This window comes from Nannobrachium achirus (genome assembly GCF_963921795.1).
Source record: "Nannobrachium achirus genome assembly, chromosome: 23".
Lineage (NCBI taxonomy): Eukaryota > Metazoa > Chordata > Actinopteri > Myctophiformes > Myctophidae > Nannobrachium > Nannobrachium achirus.
The window spans coordinates 27,711,768-27,724,095 of NC_137830.1; the positions used below are offsets into that span (position 1 = coordinate 27,711,768).

The 12,328-nt window shown below is 45.0% G+C and overlaps 1 protein-coding gene across 1 annotated transcript in view; it reads right to left on the reverse strand.

Annotated features, from left to right (window-relative positions):
- The window catches only part of cped1 (cadherin-like and PC-esterase domain containing 1), a gene marked incomplete at both ends in the record, with an annotated part of 134,337 nt that overhangs the window by 105,951 nt on the left and 16,058 nt on the right, over window positions 1-12,328 (reverse strand). The gene's annotated exons all lie outside the window — the stretch shown is intronic.

The window sequence follows — 12,328 nt, forward strand, 5'->3', positions numbered from 1 at the left end:
GTAACCCCCCCCCCCACACACACACACACACACACACACACACACACACACACACACACACACACACACACACACACACACACACACACACACACACACACACACACACACACACACACACACACAAGTTGGGGGTGACAGGTGACAGTGAAGTGTAAGGACTTTTGAAACCTTTTTAATACCTTAAGAAAAAAGAAAGAAAATAAATAAATACCAATACTGCATCAGAAGTAATCAACAAACTATACTGTAGCATACTATACAAATCGGCAAACATTGGCCAAATTGTCAAATCATATAAGACTGAGGGAAACATTGTGAAAAATGTCCGATCTACAAGCTCTCAACGCCTCGCAACGCAAGGCATATTTTTTTTTCTAAACGTATAATGCCTCAACTCCTACAATTCCATGTGCTTATCAGGTTGGGGGGGTCCCCAGTACTTCAAATATTATTATTATTATGGGGTCACGGCCTGAAAGGGTTGAGAACCAGTGCAGTAACCCATCACTGCTGCTGCAGTAGACATACCAGGTTGTCAGAGCTGTATTACTAAACATATCGTTGCCGACAGCTAACCGTTACTTTTCAGAAAAAAAGAAATAAAAGAACGTGTGCCTTATCGTCTATTTTAGCCAAAGAGATTTGGTGTAGACTGTAGAGAGACAAAAGAGCGGACCAAGTACAGACTACAGAGCCAACTCAGGTAAAGTTTAAATATAGAGGGCTTAGAATGATGGAGTGTGTCAGTGGATCCAAAAGGTGAAGAGAGAAAAACCAACAGCAGTATCCATTAAGTGCATGTCTTTCTGAGGTAGGGGTTCAGTAAATTGTTGAGAGAATTATGGAGTTTTGACTGGTGTCTGTTCCCAGGCACGTGCACACATAGACATCAAAGGGGGCTTGAGCCCCTGCCCTTTTATCCGTCTGTAAAAAGTGCCCTCTCCAGACCAAGAATGCTGTTTTTACCTTGGTAAAAGAAATGCAAATGCCCCCTTTCCATGCCATACCTAAAGTCAAGAGAATCGCCTTGTCCAAACTATCCTGAACTTGAATGCAGCATCTTATGTTGAAAGAATTGCACTTTTTGTATAGAAATCCATGCCGTTAGGCCACATCTCTTGTATTGAATTGATTATGCTTAGTTCAGTGTGGTATCACGCTCCTGCGACGCGTTGTGAGCTTGGAGGTCGATATTTCCACCAAAGGCCCTTTTAGAAATTTCAGCCCCTGCCTCTCTAACACTCTGTGCACGTCCCTATCTGTTCCAATCTAAAACATGTCTATTGTAGTTTGGATAAAACAAGCTGTTCAGCACATCTAGATCAGAACAAGAAATTTCTCCACAGTGGTTTCTGTGGAGTATCGAGGTTACCCCGATCCATGCCAAACTTTGCAAACACACTCCTTGGCTGCCAAATCACAACCTCCACCCCTCATTTCTCACATGGCCCTCTTCTAGCGCCACCATGAGGCCGATTCTTGCTAAACATATTTTTGGACACTGCTCCTACAGATTTGGCCCTAAAATCACACAAAGCGGTACACAGTATCTCTACAGTCATGTCATCAAAATGCATCCGTCCCATCTAGTGCCACCATCTGGCCGATTTTTTAAAAACACATTTTTGGAAACTGCTCCTACAGATTTACTCCTGCAGATTTAGCCCTAAAATCACGCAAAGCGGCACACACTATCTCTAAAGTCATGTCATCAACATGGATCTGTCCCATTTCCCATATTCCCTCCTGATTGGCTACCATTGCCTTCTAAAGTTTGTGTATGCGACCTGACGGTCGCTTATCTCCCAATTTAGGGAGTCTTACTGGTTTGAATATGGTAAAATGATCGTCATGGTGTAATATAATACCTGACAGGAATGTTTATTTTTTAATAACAAGCCCCAAGACCACTAATTACTCAGCACACGTCTGAACCACCAAAGCCATCATCCAAAGTCTCTCTCATAGAAACAATAATAATGTTTATGTTTTTCATTTACCGTGTAATGAACTCAGTCCCCTAGAGCAAAACAGAGATTACATTCCAGTCAATATGTTTCATAAAGGTGCGTTTCACTCTGTTTAATAAAGACTGGCCTGGTTTTAAAGGTGATTTTCTTCTGCTTTATTAGAATGTGCAGTGGAGATAGGGTGGGGTGGGGGGTGGTGGGGTGGTTATTAATTTATCACATGAAGAGCATGAGGCAGTTCAAGCCCAGCTATATGCTGTACGTACACACAGTGGTGGAGAGGTACACACCTCCATTCCGAAACCCCACCATTCCGAAGATTGACTTCCATTATTCGGAATGGTGGGGTTTCCCATTGTTCTATAAGACCCCACCATTCCGAAAATCAGAAACACCACCATTCCGAATATGCAGTTTCATTTTCACCCACCTCCATCCACCCCCACCAACCTCCACCCACTTTCACCCACCTCCACCCACCCACCCCCACCCACTCTCAACCTCCACCCAATTTCACCCAACTCCACCCATCTCCACCCACTTCCACCCACCTCTACCCACTTTCACTTACCCCACCCACCCACCTCCATCCACCCCACCAACCTCCACCCCCACCTGTACCCACATCCACCAAGTTTCACCCAGCCCCACCCACCTCCACTAACTTTCACCTACCTCCATCCAGATCCCTCCACCCACCACACCCACCTCCACCCATTTTCACCCACATCCAACCAGTTTCACCCACCCCCACCTACCTCCGCTCAATTTCACCCACCTCCATCCACTCCATCAACCTCCACCTACTTTCACCCAGCTCTATTCCCTTTCCCCCAACCTCCACCCACTTTCACCCAGGCCCACTCACTTTTACCCAACTCCACCCACTTTCCTGCCCCTTGGAGTCGGGTGAAAGTGGGTAGAGGTGGGTGGGGGTGGGGGGGGGGGTATAAAAGTGGGTGGAGGTGTGTGAAATTGGGTAGAGGTTAAAGTTGGTGGAGGTGGGTGGGTGGAGGTGAGTGAAAGTGGGTGGAGGTGGGAGGAAGTGAGTGGAGGAGGGGGAAAGTGGTTGGAGGTGGGTGGGGGGGTGAATGTGGGTGAGGTAAAGTGGGTGGAGGTGGGTGAAAGTGGGTGAAAGTTAAAATAATTTAAATTTCGGAATGGTGGGGTTTCGGAATGGTGGTGTTTCGGAATGGTGGTGTTTCGGAATGGTGGGGTTTCGGAATGGTGGTGTTTCGGAATGGAGGCCCGTCCCCGGTGGAGAGAGCCCTCAAATTTTTTACTCAAGCAAAAGTATCAATATATACTGCAATGTAGAGAGACTCTGTTACAATTAAGAGTAGTAAGAGTACAAAAGTCTTCAAATGTATACAAATCTTTTGAAAATAGCAGATCTACAAGCTCACGATGCGTCGCGGATCAGCTATTTTAAAATAGCTGAAATGTATAATGTTTGAGGTGGTTAATGTATGTTTTGTAATAATAGTCAATCTACAAAATAACTAGTAACTAATGTTGTCAAATAATTGAGTAAAAGTAGAACAGTTGTCTCGGAGATGTAGTGGAGTAGAAGTAAAAGTAATATACTCCAGTAAAGTAAAAAATCCTCAAAAGAGTACTTAGTACTTGAGCAAATGTACTGTTACTGTACTTTACATCATTGCATACACAGAGACTAACACAGTAAAGCCCTCGGTATTCATTTAAATCTGAGAGTGTGTAAAAAAGACAATTTAAACACCATGAGGGTTCAATCTGGGTTCAAATGAACCCATTTTTGACACTGTCAAGAGTTCAAGCTGAGCTAACACTGATATGAGGGTTTTACAATGTTTGCATACACATTATTGGAGGCAACTGGTAGAGGCCACCAGCACGGCCCTGAAATTACAACGTTTCACATAAACTTTTCCTCCTGTCTGTCACTGACTATGAGAAGATACACGTAGGATTTTTGGGGGTGGGCTGGGGGCTTCTGAAGGAGAGAGATAGGGAGAGAAACCTGCACTCCATCCGACTGGCTATCTGTGTGTGTGTGTGTGTGTGTGTGTGTGTGTGTGTGTGTGTGTGTGTGTGTGTGTGTGTGTGCGTGTTTGTGTGTGTGTGTGTGTGTGTGTGTGTGTGTGTGTGTGTGTGTGTGTGTGTGTGTGTGTGTGTGTGTGTGTGTGTGCCTGTGTGTGTGCGTGTACGCCTGCCCGTGTGTTTATTTGACAGATGAAGTTGGAGACATGAAAAACACATGAAAGCACATGAGAGCCCCGGCCTCGGCCCCTCTGTCATGTTTATCCATCGGAGCGCTGGATAAGCAGGGGAAAACACGAGGGAGCAAGGACGTGCAGAGAATGTTAGAGAGGCAGGGGCTGACATTTCTAAAGGGGCCTTTCGATGGAAAATAGCACAAGCTGAGCGCTGCGACGCGTTGTGAGCTTGGAGGTCGGCTATTTTCGGTGTGTGATGCCACACTGAACTAATATAAGCATAATCAAGTCAATACTGGAGATGGATTTCTAAACAGTGTGGGCAATTCTTTCAACATGAGTCGCTGCATTCAAGTTCAGGAGAGTTTGGACAAGGCAATTCTCTTGAATGCCGCCTTCGGGTATGGCATGGAAAGAGGGCATTTGCATTTCTTTCACCTTAATAAAAACTGCATTCATGGTCTGGAGAGGGCACTTTTTACAGACGGATAAAAGGGCAGGGGCTCAAGCCCCCTTTGATGGCTATGCGTGCATGTGCCTGCGAGGGAGATGAGAGGAGGGATGGAGGGATGGAGGGAGAGAGAGAGAGCAGGGGAATGAGGGGAAGCGAGGCCAAGGCTGGATGGGGGGGGAGGGAGAGAGAGAGAGAGAGAGAGAGAGAGAGAGAGAGAGAGAGAGAGAGAGAGAGAGAGAAGGCGAGGATTGAGCAAGGGAGGGAATGCAAATCTCCCTCGGGGGGAAGAGAAGTCATTAAATCAGTCCCAAAGTTGTAAGCCTGTTTACTTTTAATTCTGTCTGGTTGTTCTCTATAGTTCCACCCTGCGTCCATCACATCCTTTCCTTTGAATTTATACCTTCCCTTCTGTTTCTCCCCCCCCCAACATTACATTCACACAGCCTCTCCCTCTTTTTCTCTCGCCCAATCCACGTCGAATTCCGTCTCCTATCGCGCCTCTCTCTCTGTCTATTTCTCAGTGGTGTAAAGTAACTAAGTACTTTTACTTAAGTACTGTACTTAAGTACAGTTATGAGGTATTTGTAATTTACTTGAGTATTTCCAAATTCCAATACTTTTACTTCTACTCCACTACATATCAGATCCAAATATTGTACTTTTACTCCACTACATGTATTTGAAAACTTTAGTTACTAGTTACTTTGCAGGTAAAAATTATAATATTATTATAGTGGAATCCGCCAATGCATTTCAATGAGAATGGAGCGTTTTTTGCAGAAATCCTCTACTGGCATGAAAACGCTCCATTCTCATTGAAATGCATTGGCGGATTCCACTCTAGGTATTTTGGTGTGAGGGCACCCTTACAGTGTATTTTTACGCTGCAGTATTGATGCTTTTACTTAAAAGAATGTAGTACTTTTTCCACCACTGCTATTTCTCCCCCTTCTTCTTCCTCTCTCTCTTTCTCCTGCAAGTTGCCTACTAGCCTTGTTTTCTCAGTCCTCCTCCGTCGTTCACTGCGAACCCGGGGGCCACTAAACGCTTCCATGTGGGAGCCAGGCCACATCAGACGGGGGGAACGTCACAATGCCCTGGTTAACCAACTCCAGCCCCGATCCTATACGTCCCCTCCTTCTCTCCCCTCCTCCCTCCCTTTGCATACCCCCCCCCCCCCACCCTCCTCCCCCACCTCCAAGCCCCAGATACAAATCTCAAACATGCAATTATTCTTCCAGCCGCTCGTTCACCCGCCCGCCTGCCTGCCTGCCGCGTAGTGGAGCCAAGTTCGCAGACACAAACATTATTATTTCATTATGAAAAAGACTGTCTGCTGCACTCTTTGAAAACAAGTCCATGTAATGGTTTTGTACAGAGAGACACAACTTCCAATACAACTCTACATTATATACTAGTAAGACGCCTCAGGGCGGGGTCGCACCAATTCTTGGCCATCTGGCCAGTGATGTATATCGGACCAGTTACCCATATATGGAGACCCCTGGTACCCATATATGGAGATCAGTTATTCGTTACGTGAAAGTCCTATGATGTCTATAACATCTGACATCATACCCTTTTATGCGTGCCCATACATGGAGATCCCTGTCTGTAGAACCAGCCGTTACTGTGGTATGTGGCCGATGTGGCCTCCATATATGGGTATTCCCATATGAAGTCCTGTTAGATATGGGCTTAATATTGATGACATCAGGGAACTCCAAATATGGGCATAAAAGGGATTCTGTTAGTGTAACATCACAGTGAAGCCAGAGCGTGATAGAGCGGCAAACCCATAGAACCACAGTGTCAGGCGTTATAGATTAGACAGAGATACATACGGACAAGCTGTGACCGTTCACATACTAAACTGCGACATACGGTCGCAACAAGCCACGTGCTAGATCTTATTCTGTTCTGAGCATTGGGGAAAAGTAAACAGTACCCGCACGCGATCAGGAGAAGAGAAACAGAAGAGAGAAACCAAACTTCTTCATACATTTACAGTATCTGACACTATTCCATTCATTCTTTTGCCTCTTTTAGACCTTCTCTGTTCCATTATGGTGGCGTGCCCGTTCCATATTTTCCATCCCTGGATAGACCATTTAATTGTGGGGGAGGCCGAAAAAATATAATAGACCAAACTGGGCCCAGGCCCAGAACTTTCACTCAGCAACATTGCGAGTGTTCATTTAAAGACCTCTACACACCAAGGCTTTTTCAGGCATTCGGACAGCCAAGAAGTGTCCAAGTACAGAGTCAAAGGTCAAGTTTGCTTGGTATTGACAGTTTAAGTGGTTGAATATCTGAAAATAAACATTAACATTAATCCAACACAAAGCTTGACAGTGCTGTCAGACAAGTCTATGAAGCATCTAAGTTTAATCTGCAACAACATTTTATACAATATGTAGTGGGGGTCCCTACTTCCTCTCTCTCTCAGCTAAGGGGTCAGGGGTCCTTGGCCTGAGAACCATTGAAGCCCCCTGCCCTAAACTTTGCTTTATGTAATTGATGTAATCCATCCTAAAGGGCCATCCACACTGAGCTCTATATTAGGGATGGGACGATAATCGTTATCGTTTATCGTGATAAACAACACTCACAATAATCGTATCGTGGAGATTTCAATTTATCGTGAAATTATCCTCCTGTCATGAACTGTTAAGTTTGATTTTGTTGTACCCTTATTTTGCAGTAGCTAGTAGTCTCCTATCGTTTCCTGTTTTTGCCTAGTTATTTGTAATGTTACCTGTCTTGTCTTTCCTACCTGTGATTGTTACGTGTGTCCTGTTAAGGGGAGCACACACTGGACGCGGGCGGCTGCGCAGCGACGCACGTGAAGTGCCGCGCAGTAACCCCAACTGGATGCGGCGCGCTGCCACACAGAACATCCATTTCCCCCAGTGGGTACTGGGGAGAACCATGGGAGAACATGTTCACCGCGCGGCAACGCTGGAAAAATAGAACAGCGGCGTATCAGCACGGCAGACGAGGCGGCAGACCCGCGGCTGCGCGCGTCTGATGCCACCAGTGTGGGTTAGTTCATTGAAATAACGGGGCCGTATTTTTTGACGTGCCGCTCCCGCGCCGCCTCCGCGTCCAGTGTGTGTTCCTCTTGAGTCTCCCAGACTATCCCTGTGTTGATTTGTCTTTGAGTTCAGCTGTGTCTTGTTAGTCCTGTGTCTATTTAAGTCCTGTGTTTGAGTGCGCCCCTTGCCAGTTTATTAGTCATTGTCTTCTGTGAGTATGTCTGATCCTGCTCTGTATCTACATGTCAATTAGTTTAGTTTCTTCCCAGTATAGTTTAGTTTCCCAGTTTGAGTCTTTGTGTTTCCTGTTTATTTCTCATAAAAAAAACTTTGAATTTAGACTTTCTGCCTCAGTTTGGTTGTTTCTGCTTTTGGGTCCAAATGTTCTGCTCACACCCTGACACCTCCGTCGTGCACTGGGATCAATTCACCTTTTATTTGCCGAGCTGCATATCTGGTCCTGGAAATAACATACTTGATACAGTCTTTTTTTCATTCTCTACCAAACCTCTTTGCCAAAAAAGAACGTATCTACAAGCTCACAACGCAATCTGCTGTTTTTTGGCAAATGTTCTGCCACAGGATAATGGATGTTGGTGATATTGATGATTATCGTGATGATATCATAAATCGCAATTTCTTTGGTCACAATAATCGTGACATGACATTTTTATATCGTCCCATCCCTATCTATATCTACCGTATATTGTTAAAGGACCACTTCACCTCTGGGACAACCAGATCTTATTTTATTGTTGTTTGGGACACGATCAACACAATCCTTAGTTATGTTTTGGTATTTCAGCATGCTACAAAGCATCATATGATGCATTTTGCATCATATGATGCATCAGATGATGCAATATCATGCTACAAAGCATCATATGATGCTTTGTAGCATGCTGAAATACTAAAATATCTAAAAACACAGATTGAACACAAAAAATAACTCAGGATTGTGTTGATCGTGTCCCAAACAACAATAAAATAAGATCTGGTTGTCCGAGAGGTGAAAAGAGTTAAAACTACTCTCAGGATCTTGCCATATATAATTTTCTGATGTTTTCTGAGTAATAACACAATAAACTTCTCATCTCCTCCCTTGACCCTCCCTCTCGGCATAGAAAGGAGAAAACACATAAGCGGGGATGCTTATTGAAGGCGCGCAACGTTTTGTGAGATATTAGAATAATATTGCTTTAATAAGTGAGCAATCCAATCAGGCGTTTTGAGGCCGAGGCGATCCTCCAGATGTAATCTGCAGCCAGGGGTGTCGCACCAAATTCTGGGCCCTGGGTACAAGGATTCACTGGATTATTTTGTGCTTTAACCATTGAAAAATATCAGATCTACAAGCGAGCTTGTAGATCTGATATTTTTGAAAAATCGGGAACATTACATTTTGTGCAAATCTTTGAATCTTTTCAATCAAAACTTTTTGAAAAACCTATGCATTCTATGTCAGTGGTGCTCAAACTTTTTCATGTGAAGGACCCCAAAATGATATGTATTTGGCCACAGACCCCCATGTCAAAACATTTAGTTCCAGGGACCCCCCCACTGGCCCCAGAAGCAAAATATGAGTTACAAATTTTCGCTTAAAAATTACATATATTCAAAGATTTGCACACATTTTCAAGACTTCAAAAATAGTAGATCTACAAGCTTGCAGCGCGGCACGAGTGAGCTTGTAGATCTGCTATTTTTCAATAGCTAAAGTGTAAAATAATTAAGGCCCCTCCACATTGGGCCCTAGTAACTCAGTCCCACTCCCCCCCCTTGTGACGCCCCTGCCCACATGGGAAACAACTACTACTGCTCATCCAAAAGGGGAAGGCCTTTGGAATATGGCTTCTGAGCGTCAGGCAGAATTTGAGTACTTTTTCCACCACTTTTGTATTTGAGCGATGTTACAAATATACGGTGCCCGGTCTTCCTGTCCATCTTTCAGGCTCCCGTGACTCCCACTCATAATAACCTCCTGGTGACGGACAGTGGAGCCCAAGTGACAGACAAGAGGAGGTCAGGCTTCAGTGGGGAGCACGGTAGCTGGTGTGTGTGTTGTCACTGTATCCCACGCTTCACCATTTATAAATAGTTGTTGCTATCTTTAAGCTCCCAGTGTAGGCACGCATGAACGAGCACGCTCACTCACACACGCACACGCACGCACACACACACACTGTATGCCACTTTGCGTATGATCTCACCGTGGCTGCAGTGAGGCCCTGCTAACCTGCAGAATATATACCGCCACGGTATTACGCATGAGTCACAATAAACACGCTCTCGCACACACACACACGCACGCACGCACACACACACACACACACACACACACACACACACACACACACACACACACACACACACACACACACACACACACACACACACACACACACACACACACACACACACACACACACACACACACACACACACACACACACACACACACACACACGCACACACACACACACACCCTTTCCATATAATCTCGTCCACCTGTTCTCGGAGGAACATCGCTTGTCTTTTCCGCTATCTCCTCGGGGTGGACATGATGTACTGCCAGGCACGCAGGTTAAAGCTCGGCCACAGCCCCAGCCAGGCAGCCCTGCTTGGCACAAGCACCCATAGATTCCACACAGGCCTGCTGTAGGAACATGAACCACCTCCACCCATCTTGAGCTGGGTGTTGCCGCGAGTGCAAGCCTTCTCCTGCTCTGCTCTGCCCGGGCTGTGGTGGTGTCCCCATGCATGCATGCACGTCCTCCTGCCTTGTCGTTTCCACAACACAACAACACTGGCTGCATGCTATCAGATCGTTTACATGCAGCAGGGTTCTTCAACGTTTCCAGGCCAAGGACCCCTTAGTTGCATGACAGATGAAGCAGGGACCCCCCACGACCTTTTCATAGATTCCATATTGTTTCATCGTTTGACAGCACAATCATCAGTGTATTTTGGATTCATGTCAATTTGTGTTTTCAGATATTTAACCACTTGAACCGTCAATACTTAATAAACTTGACCTTTCACTCTGTACTTAGTCTTTTTCCACTCTACACCAAAACTCTTTGCCAAAAATAGCCGATCTACAAGCTTACAGCGCCTCGCAGCGCGAGGCGTTGTGAGCTTGTAGATCTGCTATTTTTGTCTAAAGTTCTCAGAATATGGACGCTAGGGTTCAAGTGGTTAATATAAAAAAGGAGAAAAAAGGTTTTTAGCAGAAAAGGATCTGGAGGACCCCCTGTAGTAACTCTGAGGACCCCCTAGGGGTCCCGGACACCCTGTTGAAGACCTTGGTTTACAGACTGCAAACATTTTCCACTAGACACAGACTCTTGACAGGAGACACAGAGACTTAGCATAGCAGTTAGTCTGAAGGAGTGCCCTGCGTGGTGCCCGTTTTGGAACGTGCGCCATGTAATCACGACCAGGGCTGGGATCTGGAGTCGGAGGATACCGGGGGAACCGGATGCAACGTTGACGAACCGGAATTGGTTCCATCGCATTTGTAACCGTTTCCAGAACCGGGTTTTATCACACTGTCAAAGCTGGTTATGTGAACGTCTGCCAAACAATTAAAATACAGGTGGTTCTCCAACTTTTTAATGTCAAGGACCACCATAACCAAATGGACCCGTACGTAACCCCCCATAGAAATAGTTAAAGGGTACCATTAAAGAGTCATGAGACCCAAAATCACTTTTTCTGTAAATATATATTAAATCATCAATGAGTCACTTGTGATAGGGAGCAATGATATGGTTCAATTTGCCCATAGGCTTGTGGATTCAGAGCTTTCTGCTGTCTCTGTAGCTATTTCTGTGTTCTTCCAGTTTCTGTGTAGAAACGAAATATTTGGCGCCACTCATTACATATTTGCTCTCGGCGTACCATTAGTTCGGTGTGAACTATCTAATCACTCCTACATTTTAGAAACCACTCCTCCATTTTAGAAACCACTCCGACATTTTAGATTTCTTTTCATATTCTGAATTCTGATAAAACAAATAAAGAGGCAGGGTTTCTCGCTCATTTAAGGAATCTTACGTTAAGAAGGAATCGTTAAGGAACGGGAATCGTTAAAATCCTAAAGGCCCAACCCTATTCCCATGTTCAAGTTTACCTGACCTGTGTTGTGTGTCATTATCTCTTAATCTGTCTGTCTGTCTGTCTGTCTGTCTGTCTGTCATAAACATATCCTTTTGTTTATTCACCACTTTTGTCAAGAACAGCTGCTCTACATGCTCGCAATGCGTCACAATGTATCTATGAGCTGGTACTGTATATCTGCCAGTGTTTAACGCTGTACTGTCTAATAAATCAAAACAAAAACAAATACTATGGGTCCCCACCAGGACCCAGTAAAATACCACACAAGGGCATATTTCACTGACTTCATAACAGACTGCTGGATTTATACAAACACAATCCTGCTCCAGTGAGGCCAGAACGCCAACAGAGAAACCCTGTTCAGATGTATGCACGAGACACAATGGTGAGCCTGTCTCGTTGCACCAACACTCTCCAGCCCATTTCATTGGCACCGGTGGATGAATTCACTGCGGCAATGTGTTTTGCGAGGGAATAATTGGAATTATATTACTGTTGTCCATCCGTGAGTGGTGATACAAATGACAGTAGCCAAGAATGTCT